The sequence below is a fragment of the Cervus elaphus genome, chromosome 21 (genome assembly GCF_910594005.1).
Source record: "Cervus elaphus chromosome 21, mCerEla1.1, whole genome shotgun sequence".
Taxonomy (NCBI): Eukaryota; Metazoa; Chordata; class Mammalia; order Artiodactyla; family Cervidae; genus Cervus; species Cervus elaphus.
Window position 1 is genome coordinate 62,835,268 of NC_057835.1, and position 26,248 is coordinate 62,861,515.

General features: G+C 42.6%; 1 long non-coding RNA gene and 1 pseudogene across 1 annotated transcript; one reads left to right on the plus strand and one right to left on the minus strand.

Moving 5' to 3' along the window:
• Positions 1 to 7,179: 7,179 nt before the first annotated feature.
• On the minus strand, positions 7,180 to 14,187 carry LOC122679591. The gene is made up of 2 exons (XR_006336443.1): positions 14,117 to 14,187; positions 7,180 to 7,247 (listed from the first exon to the last, which is right to left on the minus strand). It is a non-coding gene; the product is annotated as an uncharacterized LOC122679591 (long non-coding RNA).
• A 3,428-nt stretch (positions 14,188 to 17,615) lies between these two features.
• Positions 17,616 to 18,005, plus strand: LOC122679113 (annotated as a pseudogene).
• Positions 18,006 to 26,248: the final 8,243 nt, after the last annotated feature.

The following is a 26,248-nucleotide window of genomic DNA, read 5'->3' on the forward strand; positions in this document are numbered from 1 at the left end:
TTAACACAGATGGAGGACTTCCCTGGTGGTTGACTGGTTAAGAATCCGCCTGCCAGTTGCCAATGCAGGGGACATGAGTTCAGTCCCTGGTCAGGGAACAAACACCCCACATGCCTTGGAGCAACTAAGCCCATTCTCCATAACCACTGAGCCCGAATTCTAGAGCCACAGGCCGCAACCACTGAGCCCAGGCACCCTAGAGCCTGTGTTCCACAAGAGAAGCCACCTCAATGGGAAGCCGAGACCCTGCAGCTAGAGAGTAGCCCCCTCTAGCTCACTGCAACTGAAGAAAGCCAGAGGAGCCACAAAGACTCAGCACAGCGCCCCCCTCCCCAAATTTTTTTAATTAAAAAAAAAAAAGACAGATGGAAATTTGATGAATGCTCAAAGGCCTCTAATAATCTCTCTGAAAGCATTAGTTGCTCAGTCGTGTCCGACTCTTTGTGACCCCATGGACTGTAGCCCACCAGGCTCCTCTGTCCATGGGATTTCCCAGGTAAGCTTACTGGAGTGGGTTTCCATTTCCTTCTCCAGGGGATCTTCCTGACCCAGGGATCAGACCCAGGTCTCCTGCATTGCAGCAGGTTCTTTACTGTCTGAGCCACCAGCGAAGCCCAGATATCAGAATGGGATCCTAGAGATATTCTCCGGCTTCATGACGTCTATTTAAATCACTGAATTACCATTCTGGCCCATCTTCCTCTGCCTGACCCTTGACTGAGGCTGGTAACCCAGTCAGAGAAGGATGATGTCCCTGCCTTCACCTAGCTCGAGTGACCGAGAAGTGGGTTTTCTCTCTACATTAAAAAACACTGACAAGAGTTAAGTGATCTCCCTACACCCTACACTACCTTGTTCAGGGAAAGGATTTGACTTCACCAGACATAAAACCTGACAGGTATTTCTCCCGAATGAATCAGTGGGGAGGAGCTGAAGTGACTTAGTTTTTTATCTAAAGAAATGTAATATTTAAAGAGAGTTCTCGATCCCCCCTCCTTGGGGAAGGGAGCCCTTAATTTTCCCATCAACTCTGACATGTGTGAATCACAGAACTTTCATTCCTATAAACGCCTCATGATTCATCAACAACCCTGCTAGCTGTGGGCTGCGCTTTATTCTGACAGGTCAGGCTTTCCCCAGAGAAGGGATCTGGGAACACACCCCTCCCTCCCTGCTGAGCGTTATTGTGAGCCAGGCTCCTCTTTACTTCTCAGAGACTGGGGACTAGGATAACCTTAACACCCTTGTAAGCCTGTGACATATTCAGAGGGCCCTGCAGGAGGACCGTGCTCCCATCTTCATAGGGACCAGGTCACCTTGATTGATTCAGAAAATTGCACCTTTTTAAATTTCAAATTTTGTGCATAAAGGGGAAAATGATTTTTTCCTGAAAAACCTGACTGAAGTGTATGTTATATATAATTCAGTTCAGTTCAGTCATTCAGTCATGTCCAACTCTTTGCAATCCCATGGACTGCAGCACGCCAGGCTTCCCTGTCCATCACCAATTACTGGAGCTTGCTCAAACTCAGGTCCATCAAGTGGGTGATGCAATCCAACCATCTCATCCTCTGTCGACCCCTTCTGCTCCTGCCTTCAATCTTTCCTAGCATAAGGATCTTTTCCAATGCCTATTTTAGGTCTATACTGTCAAAGTTATGGTTTTTCCAGTAGTCATATATGGATGTGAGAGTTGGACCATAAAGAAACCTGAGCACCAATGAACTGATGCTTTTGAACTGTAGTGTCGGAGAAGGCTCTTAAAAGTTCCTAGGACAGCAAAGAGACCAAACCAGTCAATCCTAAAGGAAATCACTCCTGAATATTCATTGGAAGGAATGAATATTTTTGGCCACCTGATATAAAGAACTGACTCATTTGAAAAGACCCTGATGCTGGGAAAGATTGAAGGCAAGAGGAGAAGGAGATGACAGAGGAGAAGACAGCTGGATGGCATCACCAACTCGATGGACATGAGTTTGGGCAAACTCTGGGAGATGGTGATGGACAGGGAAGCCTGGCATGCTGCAGTCTTTGGGGTCGCAGAGTCAGACACAATTGAGTGACTGTACTGAACTGATTTTACGTATTCAGGTTATTTTGATAAATGGATACACCTGTGCAACCCCCATCCTAATCAAGACATAAAACATATCCACCATCACCCAGAGTTCCCTCATTCTCATCTGCAGTCGATCTGTCTACTTCCACCCAGGCAACCACTGAGATGCTTTCTCTTACTATAGATTAGTTTGGTTTATTATAGAATTTCACCTAAGTGGAAAACATATAGTGATTTTGGAGCTGTTTTCTCTGGCTCACTGTAATGTTTTTGAGACTTACTAAGGACTCGCCTTTATCATTTATTTATTCTAATGGCTGAGCAGGACTTCTTGTACAGAAAGATCACAATTGTCCCCTACTCACCTGTGGATAGCCGTTTGGGTGGTGTCCAGGTTTTGGTTCTCATGAATGACACTGCTACAATGTGGAAATATTCACTCATTTCTCTCACACACCTAGCTAGAAGAGGATCAAAGTGCTTTTTTTATTTTCAAGAATTCATCAAACATGATGAAGCAGACCATGATCAGGAACTTGGGGAAAATTTGAATATTGCAAGTGACTATAAAAGAAATTATATAAGAGTGCAATACAGTGACAACCCAAATGATGTGGGCTTCTAGGGATGGGTGATATGGCAGCGGAGAGTCCTGGAGTCCAGGAATTTAATAATCTCTTGTTTCTCTCCAGTTGTCATGAGCTTGGACAAGCCTCTTGCCTTCTGAAACCACCACAAATGAATATCTGATCCTTCACTGAGCTTTAAGATCATCCCTTGGAAAATGTTGGGTCCTTTGAGAGAACTTCAGCTGTAAAAAGCCAAGTGGTGTACACTGTACTTAGAAATATGGACTTAATTCAGGAGGTCAGGCACGTAACACGTATATTGTAGGTACTCTTTGGGGAAGTATGAAAGTGAGAGTGTTAGCGGATCAGTGGTGTCTAGCTCCTGGTGACGCCATGCACTCCAGCCCGCCAGGCTCCTCTTGTTCATGGAATTCTCCAGGCAAGAATACTGGAGTGGGTAGCCATTCCCTTCTCCAGGGGAGCTTCCCCACCCAGGGACCAAATCTGGGTCTCCCACATTGCAGGCAGATTCTTTACCGTCTGAGCCACCAAGGAAGCTAAAAGCAAAATCTTCTCCCAACCCAGAAATTCTCTTCCCAAAGGTAGTAGAGAACAAAACAGGTTTTGTTATTGAATAAGCATTGAACCGGAATGTGATGCACTGCACAGACAATCCATCAAGAATTACAGAAGCAGAAAGAAATCTCACCCTTTTAGAGAGCCATGCAGATGCAACCCATTACACACAGGTTCTCAGGATAAACCCCACTAGTCCTGAAGTCAGAGGACTTGCCAGCACCACCGGTCTCACACAGCTCATCCTAACTTTACCTGGTAATTGGGGTGACCATCTGTGTTACCTATGTGACTCCATCCAAAGGAAAAACAAACTTCTACTTTATGACAGGAGGATGTTTTGCAACTCATCTATGCTGGGAGACAGGAGCCATCTCCCTTGGCATTCACATTTCAAAGAAGTGCCTGATGAAGACATCTCTGGGTCATAAAAGGGACAAAATGCCAATATAGTCTTCAAAAGGATTTACATCTTTCAAAGAAGAGAGATCCTGACAATGACAGGTTTTCTGAAGGCAGTGCTCAAAGTAAAAGGAAGAGAAGGAAATCTCTTCCATTATTTTTAACAGAGAGGATGGAACCTCTTGCTTTTATTTGCATTTGTTCTCACAGTACCCAGTGAATATTCGTTTCTTACAATCATGCATCTCCCAGTTCAGAGACTCAGAGTCTGGGGTGAGCGAGGTGAGGGATGAACCCACGGCTCCCACCCCTGCACCCAGCTCCTGAGATGGCCTCCGTGCTGAGTGTTCGCTTTGGTTCCCATCTTTTCCATTTCCAGTTCATTTTTATTCTTGAGGTCGGTCTCTTCTCCTAAGAAACCATCCTCCTTTTTCCTCCTGCTTGCTAGCTCAAGGGTCTCTGCCAACCTTCCAAAGCCCCAGAAAAATCTCTGATTGGCCCCTTGCCTCCAGAGGCCCCGGGGTCTCCAGTGGAGACCAGGACACTGGTCAGCATCACCAGAACACTGAGACTGGGCACCATTTTGGGGTCCACGAGGCCATCTCTGTTCTGGTCATGGAGAAACTCACAAGCTGCAAACCTGGCGTCCTCTTTCTCAAGCCAATCCCCCTGTTGTTTTGTCTGAAAGACATCTGTAAGCTGCCCCATCCAAGTACCGCAGTTTCTTTCTCTCTAAAATACTACCAACTTCTAACCGAAATTGGGTGGCCTCCCTTTCTAATTAACTTAAGTGCCCTCGTCTCTGATGGTAGCAGCTATAATTACACCTCACTTTGCTCTGAAAAGTCTGTTTAAAACTGGGGAACGTACAAGGTGACCTTTTCATCACCCCTTGTTTATCTGGGCTTGGGACTGAGGGGAGGAGAGGGAAGGACGTTGCACTCATGGGCTTTCCCCCCTCGTCTCAGAGAGCTGCATCATGACGTACATGTGGTGCTGCCTGCATTTCGGGCCCGCAGAGAGTAGCTGACTCAGTGGGTGCAGGACCAGAGAGTTTGTGTTCCGTGGCAGGAGGAGCAGGAGGAGGAAGACGGCTGATACTGTCATTATTTAAAATCACTTCCACCCACTGTGCTGAGTCACTAGAACGTCACTGCCTGAGATTTTGCATCAGTCTCAAAAATATACCTTTGCAGAGATTTCCAAGCTCAAAGCACACCCGTTCCCTCACTCAGGCCCCTTAAAAGGAAGCTGCGTGGATCCTGCGCATGGCTACTCTCTGTCAAGGGCCTCAGCTCTCCTCCTGCATCTTCCTGACAACAGTGATGCTGCACGTGTGTGCAGCACGTTTACACGCCAACCTGAGCTCAGAGGGAGGTGGCGCCATCTCCCCCCAGCCCACTTCCACACTCAAGACAATGACGATTTCAGGAGCCAGAGAGCAGCCTGGGCTGAAATCCAGGTTTCCTGCCTCCTGGTCTAACCCTGAACCAAGAAGAGAGGAAAAGGAGCTTTGGGTCTGAAAACATGGACCACCCTCCTCCCCACATACGCCTGCAGTGGCCAAGTGAACAGAGACAAAACTCCACTCCGGCTGAAATGACTTGAACGCTTGACATCTGGTTTCAGATTTCAAAGCAAATGAGACCATTTCCTGTTTTTCTTTCTACCCCAGACTATGAATATTCTCTCCCTGTCTCTCCAAGTCCAGAACAAGAGACTTCCTATAAAGGCTTGACTGGTTTCCAGGATACTAGCGACTATTCACAAGGAAAAGAAGGATTTCCCAGCAGTAAGTTCTAGTGGTTCTCAGAGAGCAAACCTGGGGAGGAGCCCTGTGTAACTTGGGGCTGCTGACTGTGACTCTGTCTATGGTTACTTACACTTATGATTATCCCCTTCCCTGGTGACTCAGGGGGTAAAGAATCTACCTGCAATGGAGGAGACTCAGGTTTGATCCTGGGGTTGGGAAGATCCCCTGGGTGAGGGAATGACTATCCACTCCAGTATTCTTTATTTTTTTTGACTGATATTTTTTTATTAATTTATTTTTTAATTGAAGAATAATTGCTTTACAGAATTTTGTTGTTTTCTGTCAAACCTCAACATGAATCAGCCATAGGTATACATATATCCCCTCCCTTTTGAACCTCCCTCCCATCTCCCTCCCGTCCCACCCCTCCCATCCCACCCATCCAGAGCCCCTGTTTGAATTTCCTGAGACATACAGCAAATTCCCATTGGCTATCTATTTTACATATGGTAATGTAAGTTTCCATGTTACTCTTTCCATACATCTCACCCTCTCCTCCCCTCTCCCCACGTCCATAAGTCTATTCTCCATGTCTGTTTCTCCAGTGCCGCCCTGTAGGTAAATTCTTCAGTACCATTTTTCTAGATTCTGTATGTGTGCGTTAGAAGATGATATTTATCTTTCTCTTTCTGACCTACTTCACTCTGTATAATAGGTTCTAGGTTCATCCACCTCATTAGGATTGACTCAAAGGCATTTCTTTTTATGGCTGAGTAATATTCCTTTGTGTATATGTACCACAACTTCTTTATCCATTCATCTGTCGATGGACATCCAGGTGGCTTCCACATTCTAGCTATTGTAAATAGTGTTGCAGTGAACAATGGGATACATGTGTCTTTTTCAATTTTGGTTTCCTCAGGGTATATGCCTAGGAGTGGGATTGCTGGGTCAAATGGTGGTTTTATTCCTAGTTTTTTAAGGAATCTCCATACTGTCTTCCGTAGTGGCTGTATCAATTTACATTCCCACCAACATTTCCCTTTTCTCCACATCCTCTCCAGCATTTATTTTTTGTAGACGTTTTGATGATGGCCATTCTGACTGGTGTGAGGTGATATCTCATTGTAGTTTTGATTTGCATTTCTCTGACCAACCTAGATAGCATATTAAAAAGCAGAGACATTACTTTGCCAACAAAGGTCCATCTGGTCAAGGCTATGGTTTTTCCAGTGGTCATGTATGGATGTGAGAGTTGGACTGTGAAGAAAGCTGAGCGCCGAAGAATTGATGCTTTTGAACTGTGGTGTTGGAGAAGACTCTTGAGAGTCCCTTGGACTGCAAGGAGATCCAACCAGTCCATCCTAAAGGAGATCAGTCCTAGGTGTTCATTGGAAGGACTGATGTTGAAGCTGAAACTCCAATACTTTGGCCACCTCATGTGAAGAGTTGACTCATTGGAAAAGACCCTGATGCTGGGAGGGATTGGGAGCAGGAGGAGAAGGGGGCTACAGAGGATGAGATGGCTGGATGGCATCACTGACTCAATGGACATGAGTTTGAGTAAACTCCGGGAGTTGGTGATGGACATGGAGGCCTGGTGTGCTTCGATTCATGGGGTTGCAAAGAGTCGGACACGACTGAGCGACTGAACTGAACTGAACTGAATAATGAGCAATGCTGAGCATCATTTCATGTGTATGTTAGCCATGTGTATGTCTTCTTTGGAGAAATGTCTGTTTAGGTCTTTCCCCCACTTTTTGATTGGGTTGTTGGTTTCTCTGGTATTGAGCTATATGAGCTGCTTATATATTTTGGAAATTAATCCTTTGTCAGTTGTTTCATTTGCTATTATTTTCTCCCATTCTGAGGGTTGATTTTCCACCTTGCTTATGATATTTGCTGTGCAAAAGTTTTTAAGTTAAAAGCTTTTAAGTTTAATCAGGTCCCACTTGTTTTTATTTCTGTTACTCTAGGAGGTGGGTCACAGAGGATCTTGCTTTGATTTATGTCATCGAGTGTTCTGCCTGTTTTCCTCTAAGAGTTTTATAGTTTCTGGTCTTACATTTAGGTCTTTAATCCATTTTGAGTTTATCTTTGTGTATGGTGTTAGGAAGTGTTCTAATTCCATTCTTTTACATGTAGCTGTCTAGTTTTCCCAGCTTCTTATTGAAGAAGCTGTCTTTGCCCCATTGTATACTCTTGCCTCCTTTGTCAAAAATAAGGTACCCATAGGTGCATGGGTTTATTTCTGGGCTTTATATCTTGTTCCATTGGTCTATATTTCTGTTTTTGTGCCAGTACCCTACTGTCTTGATGACTGTAGCTTTGTAGTATAACCTGAAGTCAAGAAGCTTGATTCCTCCAGCTCCAGTATTCTTTCTCAAGACTGCTTTGGCTATTCAGAGTCTTTTGTGTTTGCATATGAATTATGAAATTTTTTGTTCTAGTTCTGTGAAAAATGCTATTGGTAATTTGATAGGGATCACATTGAATCTGTAGATTGTGTTTTGTAGTATAGTCATTTTCACAATATTGATTCTTCCTGCCCAGGAACATGGAATATCTCTCCATCTGTTTATATTGTCTTTGATTTCTTTCATCAGTGTCTTATAATTTTCTGTGTACAGTTCTTTTGTCTCCTTAGGTAAGCTTATTCCTAGATATTTTATTCTTTTTGTTGCAATGGTGAATGGGATTGATTTCTTAATTTCTCTGATTTTTCATTGTTAGTATATAGAAATGGATGTGATTTCTGTGTATTGATTTTGGATCCTGCAACCTTGATAAATTCATTGATTAGCTTTAGTAATTTTCTGATACTCTCTTTAGGGTTTTCTGTGAACAGTATCATCCCATCTGCAAACAATGAGAGCTTTACTTCTTTTCTTATTTGGATTCCTTTTATTTCTTTTTCTTCTCTGATTACTGTAGCTAGGATTTTCAGAACTATGTTGAATAATAGTGGTGAAAGTGGACACATTTGTGTTGTTCTTGATCTTAGGGGGAATGCTTTCATCATTGAGAATAATGTTTGCCATAGGTTTATCATATATGGCCTTTACTGGGTTGAGGTGGGTTCCTTCGATGCCCATTTTTTGAAGAGTTATCATCATAAATGGTGCTGAATTTTGTCAAAGGCTTTTTCTGCATCTATTGAGATTATTATATAGTTTTTATCTTTCAATTTGTTAATATGATATATCACATTGATTGATTTGTGTATATTGAAGAATCCTTGCATTCCTGGAATAAACCCAACTTGATCATGGCATATGAACTTTTTGATGTGTTGCTGAATTCTGTTTGCTTAAATTTTGTTCAGGATTTTTGTATCTATGTTCATCAGTGATATTGGCTTGTAGTTTTCTTTTTATGTGTCATTTTTGTCTGGTTTTGGTATCAGGGTGATGGTGGCCTCATAGAATGAGTCTGGAAGTATTCCTTCCTCTGCAGTTTTTTGAAAGAGTTTTAGAAGGATAGGCATTAGCTCTTCTCTAAATGTTTGATAGAATTCTCCTGTGAAGCCACCTGGTCCTAGGTTTTTGTTTTTGGGGGAGATTTTTGATCACAGCTTCAATTTCAATGCTTGTAACTGGGTTGTTCATAATTTCTATTTCTTCCTGGTTCACTCTTGGAAGATTGAACTTTTCTAAGAATCTGTCCATTTCTTCCAGGTTATCCATTTCATTGCCATATAGTTGTTCATAATAGTCTCTTATAATCCTTTGTATTTCTGCATTGTCTGTTGTAATCTCTCCTTTTTAATTTCTAATTTTGTTGTTTTGATTTTTCTGTCTTTTTTTCTTGATGAGTCTGGCTAAAAGTTTGTCAATTTTGTTTATCTTCTTAAAGAACCAGCTTTTAGTTTTATTAATCTTTACTATTGTTTCCTTCATCTCTTTTCCATTTATTTCTGGTCAGATCTTAATGATTTCTTTCCTTCTATTAATTTTTTTGGTCGTTCTTCTTTTTCCAGTTGTTTTAGGTATAAAATTAGGTTGTCTATTTGATGTTTTTCTTGTTTCTTGAGGTAGGATTGTATTGCTATAAACTTCCCTCTTAGAACTGCTTTTGCTGCATACCATAGGCTTTGAGTTGTATTTTCATTGTCATTTGTTTCTAGAAGTTTTTTTATTTCCCTTTTGATTTCTTCAGTAACCTGTTGGTTATTTAGAAACATGTTGTTTAATCTCCATGTGTTTGTGTTTCTTACAGTTTTTTTCTTGTAACTGATATCTAGTCTCATAGCACTGTGGTCAGAGAAGATGCTTGATATGATTTCAATTTTCTTAAATTTACTGAGGTTTGATTTGTGACCCAAGATGTGGTCTATCCTGGAGAATGTTCCATGTGCACTTGAGAAGATGGTGTATTCTTCTGCATTTGGATGGAATGTCTTGAAGATATCAGTGAGATCCATCTCATCTAATGTATCATTTAAGACTTGTGTTTCCTTATTAATTTTCTGTTTTGATGATCTGTCCATTGGTGTGAATGGGGTGTTAACGTCTCCTACTATTATTGTGTTACTGTCAGTTTCTCCTTTTATGTCTGTTAGTATTTGTCTTATGTATTGAGGTGCTCCTATGTTGGGTGCATAGATATTTACAATTGTTATGTCTTCCTCTTGGATTGATCCCTTGATCATTATGTAGTATCCTTCTTTATCTCTTGTAATCTTCTTTATTTTAAGGTCTATTTTGTCTGATATGAGGATTGCTACTCCAGCTTTATTTTCATTCCCATTTGCATGGAATATATTTTTCCATCCTCTCACTTTCAGTCTATATGTGTCTTTAGATCTGAAGTGGGTTTTGTAGACAGCATATATATGGGTCTTATTTATGTATCCATTCAGCCAGTCTGCGTCTTTTGGTTGGAGCATTTAATCCATTTACATTTAAAGTAATTATTGATATATATGTTCTTTTTGCCATTTTCTTAATTGGTTGGGGTTGATTTTGTAGATCTTTTATCTTCTATTTCTTGACTATATAAATCCCTTCAACATTTGTTGTAAAACTGGTTTGGTGGTACTGAATTCTCTTAACTTTTGCTTGTCTGAAAAGCTTTTTATTTCTCCATCAATTTTGAATGGGATCCCTGCTGGGTACAGTAATCTTGGTTGTAGATTTTTCTCTTTCAGTACTTTAAATATATTCTGCCATTCCCTTCTGGCCTGCAGATTTTCTGCTGAAAGATAAGATGTTAAGCGTATGGGGTTTCCCTTGTTTGTTTCTTGTTGCTTCTCCCTTGCTGCTTTTAATATTCTTTCTTTGTGTTTAGTCTTTGTTAGTTTGATTAGTATGTGTCTTGGTGTGTTTCTCCTTGGGTTTATCCTGTATGGGACTCTTTGTGCCTCTTGGACTTGATCGAATATTTCCTTTTCCACGTTGGGGAAATTTTCAACTATAATCTCTTCAAAAATTTTTTCATACCCTTTCATTTTCTCTTCTTCTTCTGGGACCCTTATAATTCAAATGTTGGTGTGTTTGATATTGTCCCAGAGGTCTCTAAGACTATCCTCAGTTCTTTTCATTCTTTTTACTTTATTCTGCTCTTCAGAAGTTATTTCCACCATTTTATCTTCCAGCTCACTGATTCGTTCTTCTGCTCCAGATATTCTGTCTGCTATTGATTCCTTCTAGAATATTTTTAATTTCAGTAATTGTGTTGTTTGTCTCTGTATGTTAATTCTTTAATTCTTCTAGGTCTTTGTTAATTGATTCTTGCATTTTCTCCATTCTGTTTTCAAGGTTTTGGATCATCTTTACTATCATTATTCTGAATTCTTTTTCAGGTAGTTTGGCTAATTCCTCTTCATTTATTTGGACTTCAGTGTTCCTAGTTTGTTCCTTCATTTGTGTATTATTTCTCTGCCTTTTCATTACTTTTTAAAAAAATTTATTGTGTTTGAGGTCTCCTTTTCCCAGGCTTCAAGGTTGAATTCTTTCTTCCTTTTGGTTTCTGTCCTAAGTTTGGTACAGTTGTTTGTGTAAGCTTAGTATAGGATGAGATTTGTGCTGAGTTTTTTTGTTATTTTGTTTGTTTGTTTGTTTTTCCTCTGATGGGCAAGGCTGAGTGAGGTGGTAATCCCATCTGCTGATGATTGGGTTTGTATTTTTGTTTTGTTTGTTGTTTAGATGAGGCATCTTGCACAGGTGATACTGGTGGTTGGGTGATGCCAGGTCTTGTTTCAAGTGATTTCCTTTGTGTGAGTTCTCACTATTTGGTAGTTCCTAAGGGTTAGCTCAGGCTTCCCTGGTGGCTTAGAGCATAAAGCATCAGTCTGCAATGAGGAAGACCTGGGTTCAGTCCCTGAGTCAGAAGGATCCCCAGGAGAAGGAAGTAGTCTAGGGTCTTGGAGTCAGTGCTCCCACTTCAAAGGCTCAGGGCTTGATCTCTGGTCAGGAATGAAGATTCCACAAGTGGTTTGCTATGGCATTAAGTGAGATTAAAACAAATACCCCAAAACGAGAAACCAAAGAGGAACCCCAGACAAATGGCAGTTACAAAATCAGGAAAATGATAATTAAAATAATGGAATATTCACATATACATCCATAAGCAAAGTCAAACAGTCCAACAAAAATAAAATACAGTAGTTTGACCCAGTGAACAAAGGAAATCAAAAATTATATTTACCAGTTAAGAACAAAACTAACTAAAGCACAAACTGGAAAACAAAACTAAAGCAGGGTGCCAAGTGGGGAATAAAGCAATGAAAACAAACCTAACAAATATGTTGAGAGGAAAGGAAAAAAAGAATACATATGCAAAGTTAAATAGAGGTGGATGATGATGATTTATATACATTAAAGATTAACTGCAAGGAGAAAAGAATAGCAGGAAAGGCAAACAAAGGAATAAATGTGTAAAAAATATAATAGATTTAAAAAATTTAAATGATAAAAACTAGAAAAGAATAAAAGGAAGAAGAAAGGAAAAAGAAAAAAAAACAAAAAGGAAAACTCCACAGAATTGCAAAAGCCCAATGTAGAGGCAGAGGTTTATAATAACCATAAAAAGTGTGACTGGATATACACATATACATATACACCCATAAGCAAAATCAAAACAGTCCAACAAAAATAAAGTAGAATAGATTGACCCAGGGAACAAAGGAAACCAAAAATTATATCTACCAGTTAAGAACAAAACTCACTAAAGCACAAACTGGAAAACAAAACTAAAGCAGGGTGTCAATTGGGGAATAAAGCAATGAAAATAAAATGAACAAATATGTTGAGAGGACAGGAAAGAAAAGAAAGAAAGAATAGATATGTAAAGTTAAACAGAGGTAGATAAAGAAGATTTATATACATTAAAAAATTAACTTCAAGAGGAAAAGAACAGTAGGAAAAGCAAACAAAGGAATAAATGTAGAAAAAATAACAATAGATTTTTTTAAAAAATTAAAAAAGAAAAGAAAAAAAAAGGAAAATTTCACAGAACTGCAAAAGTCCAATAGAGAGGCAGAGATTTATAATAACAACAAAAAATGTGACTGAGAAAGAAAAGGCTCAAAAACTTAATTAGACTTCACAGTGCCAATAAAATCAACAACTACAACAGAGGGGGGAAAGAAAAAAGAAAAAAAAAATCCAAAAGAATCTACAGAATAAGTCAAAACAGAAGATAATAATCGGTTTTCTTTTCTTTTTTTTTTTTTCATTTATTCCTACCAGTTGGAGGCTAATCACTTCACAACACTGCAGTGGGTCTTGTCACACATTGACATGAATCAGCCATGGAGTTACATGTATTCCCCATCCCGATCCCCCCTCCCACCTCCCTCTCTACCCGATTCCTCTGGGTCTTCCCAGTGCACCAGGCCCGAGCACTTGTCTCATGCATCCCACCTGGGCTGGTGATCTGTTTCACTATAGATAATATACATGCTGTTCTCTCAAAACATCCCACCCTCGCCTTCTCCCACAGAGTCCAAAAGTCCGTTCTGTACATTTGTGTCTCTTTTTCTGTTTTGCATATAGGGTTATCATTACCATCTTTCTAAATTCCATATAAATGTGTTAGTATGCTGTAATGTTCTTTATCTTTCTGGCTTACTTCACTCTGTATAATGGGCTCCAGTTTTATCCATCTCATTAGGACTGATTCAAATGAATTCATTTTAACGGCTGAGTAATATTCCATGGTGTATATGTACCACAGCTTCTTTATCCATTCATCTGCTGATGGGCATCTAGGTTGCTTCCATGTCCTAGCTATTATAAACAGTGCTGCAATGAACATTGGGGTGCATGTGTCTCTTTCAGATCTGGTTTCCTCAGTGTGTATGCCCAGAAGTGGGATTGCTGGGTCATACGGCAGTTCTATTTCCAGTTTTTTAAGAAATCTCCACACTGTTCTCCATAGTGGCGGTACTAGTTTGCATTCCCACCAACAGTGTAAGAGGGTTCCCTTTTCTCCACACCCTCTCCATCATTTATTGCTTGTAGACTTTTGGATAGCAGCCATCCTGACTGGCGTGTAATGGTACCTCATTGTGGTTTTGATTTGCATTTCTCTGATGATGAGTGATGTTGAGCATCTTTTCATGTGTTTGTTAGCCATCTGTATGTCTTCTTTGGAGAAATGTCTATTTAGTTCTTTGGCCCATTTTTTGATTGGGTCATTTATTTTTCTGGAATTGAGCTGCAGGAGTTGCTTGTATATTTTTGAGATTAATCCTTTGTCTGTTGCTTCATTTGCTATTATTTTCTCCCAATTTGAGGGCTGTCTTTTCACCTTACTTATAGTTTCCTTTGTTGTGCAAAAGCTTTTAAGTTTCATTAGGTCCCATTTGTTTAGTTTTGCTTTTATTTCCAATATTCTGGGAGGTGGGTCATAGAGGATCCTGCTGTGATTTATGTCGGAGAGTGTTTTGCCTATGTTCTCCTCTAGGAGTTTTATAGTTTCTGGTCTTACATTTAGATCTTTAATCCATTTTGAGTTTATTTTTGTGTATGGTGTTAGAAAGTGTTCTAGTTTCATTCTTTTACAAGTGGTTGACCAGTTTTCCCAGCACCACTTGTTAAAGAGGTTGTCTTTTTTCCATTGTATATCCTTGCCTCCTTTGTCAAAGATAAGGTGTCCATAGGTTCGTGGATTTATCTCTGGGCTTTCTATTCTGTTCCATTGATCTATTTCTGTCTTTGTGCCAGTACCATACTGTCTTGATGACTGTGGCTTTGTAGTAGAGTCTGAAGTCAGGCAGGTTGATTCCTCCAGTTCCATTCTTCTTTCTCAAGATTACTTTGGCTATTCGAGGTTTTCTGTATTTCCATACAAATTGTGAAATTATTTGTTCTAGTTCTGTGAAAAATACCATTGGTAGCTTGATAGGGATTGCATTGAATCTATTAATCGGTTTTCTTGAGTCACTGCTGTCCGAGTCCTTTCGCTCGCTGGGAGTCACAGTCCACCTCACCTCCCTAGGATGCCCTCCAACACTGTGCTGCTCTCTGGCCCTGCTGTGGGGGCCGCTCAGATTCTAGTCTGGTCCTACTCCTGTGTGTTCTTGCCTCCAATGTCCACAGCTATCAGAACTAGTGCATTTTCTCCTGTGGGAGCTCTTAATATCCTTTTATATATTCCATAGACACAGAGTCTGCCAAGTTGATTGTATGGATTTAATCTGCAGCTTGTATAGCTGGTGGGAAGGTTTTGGGTCTTCTTCCTTAGCCACACCACCCCTGGGTTTCAATTGTGATTTTATTTCCATCTCTGTAGGTGGGTCGTCCACTAGGGTTTGCTTCAGAGGCTGCCCTGGAGGACTTGGGTTTGCCCCTGAGAGGGCCAGGCGTGGAGGTGGTGCAGCTGCTTGGGTCGCAGGGGTTCTGGCAGCACCAGGTCCTCAGGGGGGTTGGTGGCTAGCGCAGCAGGAAATATGGTGCTCTAGAAGGGTACAGCAACCAGTATTAGCCAATAACCTCCAGTATTCTTGCCTGGAGAACCTCCCTGACAGAGGAGCCTGGCAGGCTACAGTCTACAGGGTTGCAGAGAGTCGGACGCGACGGAAGCAACCCTGCGTGCATAGACACAAGACTTTTCTTGCCTGTGGCAGCTCTGCCCCAGTGAGAATTGAGCGTGAAGGTGGTGCAGCTGCTTGGCTCGCGGGGACCCTGGCGGCACCAATTGTGCAGGGACACAGACTGCCTCTGCTGCAGGAGTTATGGCCCTATCAGAGTTTTTTGAGCCTCTTGTAGCTGGTGATCAGAAGGCCTCTTTGGCCAGTCTTTATCTCCGCTGGTTTAGGCACTTAGAGGGCTCCCTTGCCTGCGTTCCTTTTCTGTTGTTTGGCTCATCAGGCACACAGAGGGGTCCCCTGGCTGGGGTCCTACTCTGTAGGTCGGCTCATCAGGCACTTAAAGGGGCACCCTGGGTGGGGTGCTACTCTGTGGTTCAGTACATCAGGTGTTTGATGAGCCAGCCTTTCTATTGTTTAGCTGCTGATGCAGGCTTGTGGGGAGAGAGAGGCTATGATGATGGCTCCACCCCCTACACGTGACTCAGCAGTATCGCTTCTGAGGCTGCCTGGCTTTCCTCCACAGGCATTTCCCACCACAATCTCCTCCCTCACAGCCCCTCGATCCATCTCTCCGCAGTCAACAGCAGCCCTGGCCCTGGGATTGCTCCACAATCCCTAAACTCCAGCTCCCAGCCGCTCCACCTTTCAGGGGATCTGTGTCCCTCTCTGGGGTGTGTATATGACTGTGGCAAGGACTGTCTGATTCTCATTCTGTTTAGGCTGCCACAGGTCAGCTGTTTCACTTTCAACCTTAAATGTTTCTCCTCTGACTCAGACAATAGCCCTGCTGTGGGGATCGGACCCCTGCTTCAGTTCCCCCACCCGCGGAGTGCAGGTCCAGTCCTACTAACACTCCTGTTTTTCCCCCTAGTTCCTTCATCCTACTGAGATTTGTGTGGTTGTATATGTTCTTTTCTGCTGATCAGGTACTCCTGTCCCTCTCAGCTGGTGTTCTGCATGCACTTCTGTGTCTGATGGTGTATTCCTGATGTATCTGTGGAGAGAGATGTACTCCATGTCCACTTACTCCTCCACCATCTTGTTCTCCCGCACTCCAGTATTCTTGCCTGGAGAACCCCATGGACAGAGGAGCCTGGAGGGTTACAGTTCATGGGGTCACAAAGAGTTGGACACGACCAAGCAACTAACACACACATGATTATCCCAGCATTGTTATGAGGATTAAATGAGATAATGAATGAAAACCACTTAGTGCAGACACTTATTAGGCCTTCCATAAATGTTGATAATGATACAGTAAATTTTCAATGATTATCTCATGCTACATATCTGTGAGTGACAATTCTCATCTTACCTTTTCTAAGCACCTCTTACAATGACAGCCCTTTAAGATATCCTTTGTAAAAGATATTTATGCATGTATCTTAAACTCTATATCCAATAACGCTATGAAAACAAATCTTCTACAATGAAAACATTTGTTTTATTTTTGTCATATGGATAACTGGAGCCCCCTACTGTCAGGGGAGCCCTAACTATCTGATTTTGTTTTGTTTTTTTTCCATCCAATTGTCAAAACTCCTAGGAGCCTTCTAGGAGTCCTGAGAAGACTCAGGACAATTGGTTAACCCAAGACAACAGAGGGCTTCCCTTGTGGCCCAGATGGTAAAGAATCAGCCTGCAATGCAGGAGACCCAGGTTCCATTCCTGGGTTGGGAGGATGCCCTGGAGAAGGGAATGGCTACCCGCTCCAATATTCTTGCCTGGAACATCCCATGTACAGAGGAGCCTGGTGGGCTACAGTCCATGGGGTCGCAAAGAGTCGGACATGACCAAGGGACTAACACATAACAGGTCTCATATGGCGAAGAACCCGAGGAAACCAGCCCTCTCCATAATAACAGGAGATGCTCTCCAAGAGCGGGATAAGTTGAGATTTCTTGATACTTTCAGAGTATTCTCGAGTCTCTTCCCCAGATAGAAGCCTCCAGCCTTGTCACCACCTCCCAAAGAGCTGAGCCCCCTCTCACTGCCCTTCTGCACCCTGGGGACTCTGGTGCATGGAGACCAGCCAGGCCCCCATGGCAGACACCTCTTTGTCCCCACTCCGCTCTTCTCTGAGGAAAGGATGGAGCCTGGGAGCCACCCAGCCTCCTCCCCTTTAGAAATCAAAGTCTGAAATAGGCAGTGAAGAGGCCAAGGAAACTCAGAGGAGACAGAAGTGACCTGAGAGCGTGGCCACCACCACCACCACCCATGGGCCTTCTCAAGAAACCCAGGAGTGAGATGATCCCAGAGAAGCTGCAGAAGCGGGAGGAGGAGAAGGTTAACTCGAGGCCACTCTCCATGCTCAGTTGGTCAAGAACAACACCCAAGTGCCCATCAATGCTGAAACAACAAGAAGCTCCTGGACCCTGTGAAGGCCTCCGACAGGCACTGCAATAGGTGCTGGAGAACGCGAAGGAGAGGTGGGCGGAGGTTTCCAACGGTGGCAAGGGCAAGAAGTCCAAGCCAGTCGACAAGGACCGCTGCATCTCAAAGATGTTTCTGTGCTGGGTCCTCGTGGTCCTGTGAGACCCACTCATCCCTGACAAGGAGGGGCCTCCTCCCTGCCGTCAGAACCTGCCCCCTCATTTTTGTTTGTGAAACAACAAACAAAAATACTAAGGAACACTGATATTCCCATTTAAAACTGCAACCTTTCCCCCACATCTTCAGCTTTATTCCTCTCCATTGTGTTTATCGTCTTCCTACATTCTGTTTTACTTGATTTCTTGGTTGTCTGTTTTCCCCTTCTAGAAAGTAAAATCCTTGAGGGCGGGAATTTCTTTCGTCTTTGCACACTGCTATATTCTAGCACCTAGGCCCGGCCATACAGTAGGCTCTGAAAACATTTCTTAAATGGCTGAAGCGAATGAAGAGTATTTATTGGATTTGAAAGTGGCTCTATCTTTTTGACAGATCATAATGGGTCAAGGCTTAAAAATTTCAAATGTTGTGAGTTTTACCCATGTCCTCCTTGAAATATTATGAAAGTTTATCACAAGCATCTCTAAAAAGGCTGAAGTTTTAAAACGGATGCAAGGCTTAAAATAGTAAATGATACTGTTTTCTTGTTTTTTTTTCTTCTGTCTGCCTCATCCCCTCCACCAACATCACTGCCTCCCCCCACCCACCCCTGCCCTCCATTGCAACATACACGTATACATCCTCTTGGATTTTGCCCCACTTAGACATCTAGACTATTTTGTAAATTAGAAAATACCATGATGGAAGGAGAGAGAAAAAAGAGTCTGTTTTTAGTTTCAAAAGCCTAGGCCCTGAGAAAATTCAGAGCATAGGAAAACCGTGAGTATGGGTCAGATATTTATACCCTCAGACCAGAAAAAGATTTCCCAGGCCTTTGAGGGCAACCACTTGTTTTCTGTATCTATGATTCTGTTTCTATTTTGTTAATGTTTTTCTTTTCTTTTTTTTACTGCTTTTAAAAAATTTGTTTTATTTTTGGTTGCTGTGTGCAGGGCTTTCTCTAGTTGTAGTGAGCGGGGGCTGCTCTTCATTGCAATGCGAGGACGTCTCGTTGCTGTGGCTCCTCTGGCTGAGGAGCACAGGCTCCAGGACCCCTGGGCTTCAGTAGTTGCGGCACATGGGCTCAGGCGTTGAGGCTCAGGGGCTTAGTTGCTCTTTGACACGTGGAATCTTCCCAGATCAGGGGTCAAACCCGTGTTCCCTGCACCGGCAGGTGGATTCTCGTCCACTGTACCACGAGGGAGGTCCCTTTTCATTCTTACTATTTTAAAAAATATGCATTTATTTGGCTGCGTTGGTTGTAGCATCAGGATCTTAGTTGCAGCTCATGGGGTTTCCATTGTCACACCCGGGCTTCGCTCCAGTTGTGGTGCGCAGGCTGTGGAGTGCGCAAGCGCAGTAGTTGCAGCATATAGGCCCAGCTGCCCTGGGGCCCGTGGGATCTTATTTCCCCAGCAGGGGATCTAACCCATGTCCCCTGTGTTGGAAGGCAGATTCTTGACCACTGGACCACCAGGGAAATCCCTGTTTTGTTTTTTAGATTCCTCATGTAAGTGAAAGACAGCATTTGTCTTTCTCTTACTTCAGTTAGCATAATACCCTCTAAGTCTATCCACTTTATCACAAATGGTAAGATTTCATTCTTTTTATGGCTGGATAGTACTCCATTGTGTGTGTGTGTGTATATATACACACAGTGGGATATTCTTCTTTATCCATTTGTCTGTTGATGGCCACTGAGGTTGTAACGTGATGTTTTACAAAAACAACAAAGATATGTGAGATTAAGGATTATTTTGTGTGTTCTCTTTTGTGGAAAAAAGAGATGACAGATATAAATTGATTTGGCTCCAGGCATACTGGAACAAGATTATGTCAGTACCTTATTCTCCCAGTTACACTGAGGCTCTTCCAGGGCCCAGTTACGAGTCTTGCACCACAGTAGATGTAGCCACATCTAACATAGCTCCCAGAGAGGACAAGTAAAGTGAGCCGCCTGGGATCAGGAAAAGAAGCAGGAGGAGGGGCAGTTAAGTCTCCTTGTTTCAATGCATGTCATGTGTGTTCAGCTCAGATATTTCTGTTATTAAGCTCATATTCTATGTGATTATTACAATTTATAATGATTCATAGATACATGTAACTATAGTGTTACACAAAAAATTGTGTGCCTATGCTAGACACGACTTCAGAAAATTCACCTTCTGAATTCTTCCATCTGTATGACTTCTTGATCCTTTATTGACAGATCCAAAACCCTCATGATTCTAAGTGTTTCTTGCTGTATTTTGCAATAGGAAATCTAGGCTAAAAGAAATTTCTGCCAGGTCATTTATTATTAATGGTGACTATTTACCTCATTAAGTTACAAAGGAATGAGGTACTTTAGAATCCAGAAGAAGCCTCCTGAACCTCACTTGATGTGAAGAGCTGACTCATTTGAAAAGACCCTGATGCTGGGAAAGATTGAGGGCAGGAGGAGAAGGGCAGAGGATGAGATGGTTGGATGGCATCACCGACTCGATGGACATGGGTTTGGGTGGACTCTGGGAGTTAGTGATGGACAGGGAGGACTGGCATACTGCAGTTCATGGGGTCGCAAAGAATCGGACACAACTGAACTGAACTGAACTGAACTTCACTTGGAGAGATTCTCGGATATGTAGGCTACTCATAGGCTAAGGACTTGAGGTTTACTGTATGTGTGATGAGATGCATGAAGATGCCCAAGCAGAAAGCGATCTCTGCGTTTTAAACCCCGCCTCTTAGAAGCTACTTTTGTAGTAGTATGAGCAAGGGTTGGAGCACCAAGGCTGTGTGAGCAGGACATGGGCAGCTGCCGGGATACGAGGTAGAGATTATCAGGCCCATAGAGCTATTATTTGCTGAGTGCCCATCTGTGTCAGAGAAGAGAGCTCAGTGTTCCTCACTGCTAATCTTCACAATAACCTTGTGAAGGAGTTCTTAACTTCTTTTCACAGACCTGAGAAATTGAGACTCAGAGAGGTCCATTACGTTGCCTAAGTTCACACAGTTACAAAATGTTTGCTGTGGTTGTTCCAGTGGCTAGGTGCCACTAAGCGTTCTTCAAGGAAGAGGACAGCCCCACTCAACAGAGAACTGCTACATCCCAAATGCCAAAAGTGCCTCTTCCAAGAAATACTGGAAATAATCTTAAAGGACACCTACCTGCCAGACTGGAGAGAAGTGGGAATGAGAGACGGAATTTCAGAAATCGATGATCCAGAATCTATGAGATGTATTTTGTTATTCAGTTGCCAAGTCGTGTCCAATTCTTTGCGACCCCATGGATTGCAGCACACCAGGCTTCCCTGTTCCTCACCATCTCCCAGAGTTTGCCAAAGTTCATGTCCATTGAATCGGTGATGCCATCCAACCACCCCAAATAAAATGACACTAAGAAGAGCTCACAAAGAGAGAACATTCTGAAAAACCAGCAAAATCAGCATCAAAGTGTGGTTTCTGGAGCACCTGGAATCCATCAGCATCACCTGGAATTCATTAGATGCCAAACCCTAGACCCCATCCTAGACCTGCTGAGTCAGAAGCTCTGGGTTGGGGCCAACAGCCTGTGGCCTAACAAGCTCTCCAGGTGATTCTGATGCACAACCAATTGAGAGAACCATTGAGGGAAGGGTTGAGCAGAAAATGAGGAAAACAGTGCAAGAAAAGAGAAGAAATGAGAGTTTCTGGAAGAAGCGGTCAATGGGGACAAATGCTGTGGACTCAAACAGAGCAGCCACTACATCTGATGAAACAGGATGTTCTCCAGGACTTTGCCAGGAATAGTTTTCCATGGATGGGCAGACTGAGGGCTTATCTGGAATAATAATAATAATAATAATAAAAGAATGGAGAGTAAAAGAAAAAGGGATCACTAGTAGCTTTAGAAGGACATAGGGTTAAGGGAGAGTTTTTTTAGGAGGACAGAATTACACTTATATAAGACAAAGGGGAAAAATAAACAAGAAAGAAAAAAAAATTAGAAGCACAAAGTGACTGACAGTAAGATCAAGCCGAGTGTTGCAGGTAGCAGGGGCAGGGAAATACTGGTTGAAACAGGACGTACCTTTCCAGAAATGGGGAGGACAAAGGCAGGGAGAAGTCCAGAGGTGTTGAAAAAGCAAGGACATTTAACACTTAGCATGATGCCTCCCACCCAGCAGGCCCCAAGAGCCTTCTTGGGACTAAGAAGCCCACTAGTTTCAAATTAAAACTTCAGCTTGACTGTTCAGTGGCCGTGTGGCCTTAGGGAGAGCAATGAACCTGAGTCGCGGTTTCTCCCATCTGTGAAAGGAGAGGCCAGATCTTAAGCAGAGTTCAAAGGGGCAGGAGCTGGCAAGGAACCTTGGAAAATGGGAAGATGTGGAACAATTCCTGTGAAGAATGGGAGACAGAGACCAATAAAAAGAGAATGTACACAATCTGGTAAAGGGTACATAAGGAGCTTGTGAAACCAGAATGGCATAAAACTTAAAAATAATGTTCCAACTCTGGACTGACATTCCAGTCCTTATTTTGGTTCAACATCTGTATACATCAAACAACAAATAACCCTAAACCCAAGATTGTGTGGTTACTGAGAAAGGAAGAGCTGCTTATAGGGGATTAATTTTATGTATTGTCTTGACTGGATCACTGGGTACCCAGACAATAGTCAACTCTGAGAGTTCCTGTGTGGGTGTGTTTGGATGAGATTAACATGTAAATGGGTGGACCCAAGTAAAGCAGACTGCCCTCCCTAATGTGAGTGGGCCTCATCCAATCAGTTGAAGATCTGAATAAAACAAAAGGCTGACCTCCCACAAGTCAGAGAGAGTTCTCCCGCCTGATGGCCTTCGAGCTTGGATATCAGTTCTTCCTCATTCTACGGCAGTGTCTGGCTTTTGCACTCAAACTATGACATCAGCCCTGGAGATCTGTGACTTTCCAGCCTCCATAACTGTGTGAGCCAATTCATTATAATAAATCTCACAGAGTTTCCTATTGGTTCTGTTTCTCTGGAGAATCCCCCCAAATACTCTACTATATACTCTATATATACTCTACTATAATATTCTAGAGTAGAGTCTCCCTGCATGATTTTACCATTCATCCCCCTCAGTTTCAGAAAGGATTTGAAAGGGCTGCTTAGCATCATGAAATTTCAGGCAAGCCTTTCAACATGCAAACTGTTCCTTACAGGAGCAAAAGCAGGTTCATTGGAAAGGGGTTCTGAAATGAAGGGAGAATAAGGGAAAACAGAATAAGCAGAAGAATTACCAAGGTAAAACAATCAAAAGAGAACCAGAATGTTAAAAGATTGTGACCAAACAAAATAAGACATGAAAGATAGGCAAAGTTATCAAAGAAGGAAGAAAAAAAAAAAAGAGGAAAAATGGAGAAGTCTTGATAAATGTTATTGGGGCCTCACAATTTCAATGTGGGGTTTGATGAGTTTGGGGAGACTTAAACTAGAGAGTTAACTTTTCCAGGGAGGAGGAACTGAAGCTGTGTGTCTGAGTTTGAAGATAAGAGCCTTCCAAATCATTTATTTTAGAAAAGGAATTCTGATGCAAGGGCAAACAGCCAATTAAAATCTGTAACACTTTGGGAAAAGCTCACACTTCCCTTCAACTGAAGTACCTAATTAGACAGCCCCATTCCGGAACTAACACTAGCTATTCTCAAGCAATCTATTTCTTTTTCCTAACAGTCACACCTCTCTGAAGTTGCAGTACTTCCTGAAAGAGTTAGGAATGCGATAATAGCTGGGCCAGATGAATACCTTAAATGACTTAAGAGGCAGAGGCAAGAGAGAGGTTAGAGTGGCAACCATTTATATGATAGACTTATTTACTGTAAAAAAAAAAATTTATTTTCTTGGCTGTGCTGGCTCTTAGTGGCAGCATGTGGGATCTTAGTTGTTCGACTAGGGATCGAACCTCGGGCCCCCTGCATTGGGAAAGTGGTCTTAGCCACTGGACCAGCAGAGAAGTCGCTCTGATAGATTTCGATATTAAGGTAAAGAATAGAGATCATAGCTTCTTGTTTCCCAGCAAAAGGCCATAATGGATTGAAGCAAAAAGACAACTTGCCCCCATCATGAATGTGGAAGTGAGACATACAGACAAATTGGGAAAATGAGAAGGAAACTAGTGTCCTCCACCCCCACGACCCCTGTTGTCATAGATTGGCTATTGTCAAAGAGCTGCGGAGTTAGCTGGTTATGTATCCAATAGGATCTAAACTGCCAAGTAATTTTATAAACACATGATGACTAGGAGTTTGAAGAAATCAGGGCAGAAATTCATAGTAAAGTTCACAAATTACTAAACTCTGCCTGGGCTCTCCATGGACATTTGCAGCATAGCATTGAGTCTGTTCGCAAAGCACTCTTAAAAAGTGATGGGGTGGACAGCTTTGGGGTGCAAAGTCCAACATACTTCCTGGTGTAGAAAGTTCTCAATAAATCCATGTACTGGATGAACCCAGCACTGGCCATAAACGTGACAAACATGATGTAAGAAACAGTGACAAGCACATAAGTGAGAGCGCTAATGGGGGCCCTTGAAACATGTCAATTAGACCCTACGGTGGGTTCCCTTTGTTATGAGAACTCAATCTAGGTTCTCTGCGGTGGTCTGTAAGACCCTACCTGGCTTAAAACTGTTGACACACCCCACTGGTTAAGCTCTTGGTTAGAAGCTGTGCTGACTTTGCTATTCAGACCCTCTGAGTGCCTTGCGTGCAGGGACCTTGGCATCTGCTGTTCCTCCAGCCAGGGATGGTCTTTCCCTAGTTCTGTGCAGGCCCAGCATCTTCTAGGGCAAGTCACCACCCTATTTAAAGCAGCTGTCTTCACCCCTTCTCAGCCCAGGTCACTCTCTCATCACCTCACAAGGTCAGAGGTGAAAGGCTGTACTTGATGTGTGTTTGCCTCTCCACCACCAACAGGTCAGCTCCAGGTGGGCAGGCTCCTTCTCCAGACTGCTTTGTCACAGCCAGGTTTTCACAACTAGTGAACATTTGCTGGAGGAAATGGATTCTGCCCTCAGGGAACTCATAATGTGTACCTTCAGGGAAGGGTTGTCCAGTGAAAGAACGTGAAGTCGCTCAGTTGTGTCCTGACTCTTTGTGACCCCATGGACTGTAGCCTGCCAGGCTCCTCTGTCCATGGGATTTTTCAGGCAAGAATACTGGAGTGGGTTGCCATTTCCTTCTCCAAGGTATCTTCCCAACTCAGGGATCGAACCCAGGTCTCCGGCATCGTAGGCAGACTCTTTACTGTCTGAGCCACCAGGAAATCTCCTGGTAGATGAATGAACTAGAGATATTATCTATGGAGAGTGTATCTATATTCTCTATAGAGAGTGTAGAGGAGTGTCAGTGACATGTAGTAAAGCAGCAGAGAGAGACCATCAGGCCAGTTAATCCTCACATAGCTTACTTTCTCAGACACTGCTGGGAAGGAGTGCTGACTGTTGTCATGACAACTGGCAATACCAGAGTTCCCTGAAACAGATGTGTGATGACCCGGTAGTGGGGGAGGGGTCTGCAGCCTGCTGCAGCTAAGTCCAACTGCTAGGATGAGTGGAACAAAGGAAAATACAGACACTGACAGAAAAGGCCATAAAACCTTAGAATAAATAGCAAGAGTACCGAAAGGAGTAAAACCTTGAAGTGTAAAACTCCACACCTTTCATAAAGGGGAATTCAAATTAATTTTTTAGCTACATTGATATAAACATATGAGAAAAGAATTGAGGGAATTTATATGTAATTTGAAAATTTTAAAACCTGGCAGGCATTTAAAACTTAGAAATAATATATAGATCATAAAATTTACCCTTTTAAAATGTTCAGTTCAGTGTGCTGTGCCGTGCTGAGTCCCTCAGTCATGTCTGACTCTTTGTGACCTCATGGACTGTAGCCTGCCAGGCTCCTTTACCCATGGAATTCTCCAGGTCAAAATACTGGAGTGGGTTGCCATTCCCTTCTCCAGGGGATCTTCCCAACCCAGGGATTGAACCCAGGTCTCCCACATTGCAGGCAGATCCTTTACTGTCTGAGCCACCACTTCAGTGGGTTTTGATATATTCATAAAGCTATGCAACTGTCACCATTATCTAATCTCAGACTATTTTTATCACCCCTAAAAGAATTGTGTACAATTAGCAGTCACTCCCAAATCCCTCCCTCTTCCTGGTCTCTACCAGCCATCAGTCTTTCTGGATCTTTGGCTTTGCCTATTCCTGACATTCATATAAATGGAATCATACAAATACATGACCTTTTATGTCTGGCTTCCTTCACTTGGCATATTTTCAAGATTCATCCATGTTGAGGATTGGAACTTC